Source organism: Trichosurus vulpecula, chromosome 4, assembly GCF_011100635.1.
Source record: "Trichosurus vulpecula isolate mTriVul1 chromosome 4, mTriVul1.pri, whole genome shotgun sequence".
Taxonomy (NCBI): domain Eukaryota; kingdom Metazoa; phylum Chordata; class Mammalia; order Diprotodontia; family Phalangeridae; genus Trichosurus; species Trichosurus vulpecula.
This window is the reverse complement of record NC_050576.1, coordinates 414,483,105-414,487,704: the sequence shown is the minus strand read 5'-3', so window position 1 is coordinate 414,487,704 and position 4,600 is coordinate 414,483,105.

Sequence of the window (4,600 nt, the reverse complement as noted above, 5' to 3'; positions counted from 1 at the left end):
ATCTTTCCATGTAGGAATGTAAACAAAACAGTTCAACTTTAGTAAGTCCCTTGCAATTTCTATTTCTTGATTACCTTTTCATGCTTCTCTTGATTCTTGTTTTTGAAAGTCAAATTTTATATTCAGTTCTGGTCTTTTCACTGAGAAAGCTTGAAAGTCCTCTATTTTATTGAAAATCCATATTTTGCCTTGCAACATGATACTCAGTTTTGCTGGGTAGGTGATTCTAGGTTTTAATCCTAGCTCCATTGACCTCCGGAATATCCCATTCCAAGCCCTTCGATCTCTTAATGTAGAAGCTGCCAGATCTTGGGTTATTCTAATTGGGTTTCCACAATATTCAAATTGTTTCTTTCTGGCTGCTTGCAGTATTTTCTCCTTGATCTGGGAGCTCTGGAATTTGGTGACAATATTCCTAGGAGATTTCTTTTTGGGATCTATTTGAGGAGGCAATCGATGGATTCTTTCAATTGCTATTTTGCCCTGTGGCTCTAGAATATCAGGGCAGTTTTCCTTGATAATTTCTTGAAAGATGGTATCTAGGCTCTTTTTTTGATCATGGCTTTCAGGTAGTCCAATAATTTTTAAATTCTCTCTCCTGGATCTATTTTCCGGGTCAGTGGTTTTTCCAAGGAGATATTTCACACTGTCTTCCATTTTTTCATTACTTTGGTTCTGTTTTATAATATCCTGAATTCTCATAAAGTCACTAGCTTCCACTTGTTCCAATCTAATTTTTAAAGTAGTATTTTCTTTAGTGGTCTTTTGGACCTCCTTTTCCATTTGGCTAATTCTGCCTTTCAAGGCATTCTTCTCCTCATTGGCTTTTTGGAGCTCTTTTGCCATTTGAGTTAGTCTGTTTTTTAAGGTGTTGTTTTCTTCAGTGTATTTTTCAGTATTTTTTTGGGTCTCCTTTAGCAAGTCATTGACTTGTTTTTCATGTTTTTCTCAGCATCCTTCTCATTTCTCTTCCCAATTTTTCCTCTACTTCTCTAACTTGCTTTTCCAACTCCTTTTTGAGCTCTTCCATGGCCTGGGACCAGTTCATGTTTTTCTTGGAGGTTTCTGTTGTAGGCTCTTTGACTTTAGTAATTTCTTCTGTCTGTATGTTTTGGTCTTCTTTGTCAGCAAAGAAAGAATGCAAAGTCTGAGACTGAATCTGGGTGTGTTTTTGCTGCCTGGCCATATTCCCAGCCAACTAACTTGACCCTTGAGTTTTTCAGTGGGGTATGACTGCTTGTAGATTACAGAGTTCTATGTTCCATGTTTGGGGGGGAGGTGCCAGCTCTGCCGCACCAGCACTGCTCCTTCCCCAAGGACCCCCAACCCGAACTGGGCTTAGATCTTCGACAGGCTGTGCACCCCTGCTCTGATCTGCCACTTGATTCCTCCCACCAGGTGGGCCTGGAGCCAGAAGTAACAACAGCTGTAGCTGCCCCACCTCCGCTGCCCTCGGGGCTGGAAGCCGAACTGCGAACTCCTTCCACTCCCGCAGCTTTTCCCACTAACCTTCTCCGCAGTCTTTGGTGTTTGTGGGTTGAGAAGTCTCGTAACTGCTGCAGCTCACTGAATCAGGGCGCTAGGGCCCCCTCCTCCCGGCTTCTGGTCTGGATGGTCCAGGCCGCTCAGGCTGCGCTCTCCTCCACTCCGTTCCCAGCTCCCCACTCCCAGCTCCCAGCTCTGAGCTCCGTGTGGGATAGACCTCACTCAGAGACCATCCAGGCTGTCCTGGGCTGGGGCCCTGCTTCCCTCTACTGTTTTGTGGGTTCTGCCATTCTAGAATTGGTTCAGAGCCATTTTTTATAAGTTTTTGGAGGATCTCCGTACGGAGCTCAGACTATTCCCTGCTTACCAGCCGCCATCCTCCAATTAATTTTTAGTTTACCTTTTGATGGTCTTTTATTACAAATAATTTTTATTGTATCATGATTTGAAAAGGAAACATTGAATATTTGTGCCTTCCTGTACTGGATTGTGAAGTTTTTATGCTCTAGTACATGGTCAGTTTTTGAGTATGTGCCCTGTACCACTGAGAAAAAGGTATATTCTTTTCTATCCCCATTCAGTTTTCCCAAGAGGTCTATCATATCTGCCTTTTCTAAATTTCTATTTACCTCCTTAATCTCTTGCTCGTTTATTTTGGTGTTAGATTGTCAAGTCTAGAGAGGAGGAGTTTGAGGTCCCTCACTAGTATAGTTTTACTGTTTATTTCTTCCTGTAACTCCATTAGTTTCTCCTCTAAAAATTTGTATTCTGTACTACTTGGTGCATACATGTTAAGTAATGATAGTGCTTCATTGTCTTGGGTCCTTATAGCAGGATATAATTTCCCTCTTTATCTCTTTTAATTAGATCCATCTTTGCTTTTGCTTTGGCTGAGATTAGCATTGCTACCTCTGCTTTTTTTTATTTAAGCTGAAGCATAGTGTATTCTATTCCAGCCTTTTTTTTCTTTACTTTATTGTATCACGTTTTTCAGATGTGTTTCATATAAACAACATATTGTAGGATTATGGTCTTAATGCATTTCGCTATATACCTCGGTTTTGTGGGAGAGTTCGTCCCTTTCACATTCACAGGTATGGTTACTGTTAGTATCTTTCTCTCCACCCTATTTCTCCCATGTTTATGCTTTTATTTTTCCCTTCTCCCTCTCCTAAAAAGAGTTTTTCTTTTGACCACCTCCTTCCTCAATTTGCCATCCCTATTCACACCCCTCCCTTATCTGACCCTTTTCCCCTTGATACTTCTTCCCTTGCTTCTAACCCCCCCCCCTTTCCTTTCCCCTTGCTCCTCCTACTGCCTGTAGGAAAATTTTGATTTCTATACTTATCAGAGTATGTTATTCCCTCTTTGAACCAAATGCAATGAGACTAATGCTCAAATACTGCTCTTCTCTCTCCCTCTTTTCCCTCTATTGTAATATGTCTTTTTGCCTCCTCATGTAATGTAATTTACCCTTTCCTACCTCTTCCTTAACTCTTCTCCCAGTACAATCCCTTTTCACCAGTTAATTATGTTTTATATCATCACATCATTTACTTCATGCTGACACCCTTAGTCTATGTATATCACTTTTAATTATTGTAATAACTGTATTATTTCAAGGTTACACATATATAAAACAAAATAATACTAAAAAGGACACAAACAATTCACACTTATTGAATATCAAAGTTTTTTTTTCCCTGTTTACCTTTTTATGTATCTCTTGAGTTTTATATTTGAAGATCAAATTTTCCATTTAGCTTTGGCCTTTTCATCAGGAAGGTCTGGAATTCCCTTATTTTATCAAATGTCCATCTCCTTGCCTGAAAAAAATTATGGGAAATTTTGCTGGGTAGTTGATCTTTGGTTTTAGCCCAAACTCCTTTGCCTTTTGGAATATCATATAGAAATTCTGCCTCTCTTTTAATGTAGAAGCTGATATGTCCTGCACAATCTTCATTGTAGTTTCATGATATTTGAATTGTTTCTTTCTGGCTGTTTATAGGATTTTCACCTTCACCTGTTAATTCTGAAGTTTGATTACAATATTACTTGGAGTTTTCAATTTGGGATCTCTTTCAGGGGGTAACCGGTGGATTTTTTTCAATGACTCTTTTACTCTCTGTTTCTAGGACCTCAGGGAAGTTTTCTTGTGATTTCTTGTAAGAAACTGCTCAGGTTCTTTTTTTTGCATCATGGCTTTTGGCTACATCAATAATTCTTAGGTTATCTCTCTTGGATCTTTTTTTTCCTGATCCGTTGTTTTTGTTTTTATGTTTTCAATCAGATATTTTATGTTTTCTTCATTTTTTTCAGTCTTTTGTTTTGTTTGTCTGATTCTTGATGCTTAATGTTGTCATTAGCTTGTCCTTGATCAATTCTGTTTTTAATCAATTGTTTTCTTCATTTATCTTCTATACCTCCTTTTCCATTTTGTTATTTTTACTTTTCAAGAAGTCATTCTCTCCAATTGGGTTCTGAACCTCCTTAACCATTTTGTCAATTTTACTTTTTAATGATTTGTACTAAGCAGTGAATATTTTTTCCATTTTTAAATTTTAACCCTCTAATTTTCTTTTTAAAATCCTCCTTGATCTCTTCCAGGAATGCTTTTTGAACTTGAGAACAGTTCACATTCCATTTTGAGGTTTAAAATGTTGATATAGTTTAAACGTTGTCTTCTTCTGAATTGGTATTTTGATCTTCCCTGTCTCCATAAAAAGAATCAATAGCCCTTTGTTTTCTGGATTGTTTCTTCATGAAGGTTGTCTTTTAAAGTGGATATATGCTTCTGTGTCCCAGGAGGCTCTGTCCCACAGTTCTTGTGCTGGGAACTGGGGGTATGGTTACTGGCTTTGTGTGCTGTGGTCTCTGGTTCCATGAGGTGGGGGGGGGGGAGGTTTCTGGAAGTCTCGTCTTCCCTTAGTGCTATCCTTCAGCACGGGTGGTCTCAGCAGTTGTCTGCACTTTTACCTGCTACTATCCTGACTGTGCAAAGGCATTTCTGGGGTCCTGGTTTGGCACTTGTGGTTTCTACCTGCCTGGGGCTCAGGAACTCCTGATCTTCTGCCAAGTCGGGGACTGCTGGGAAAACTCTCTTTCTGCACTAGTC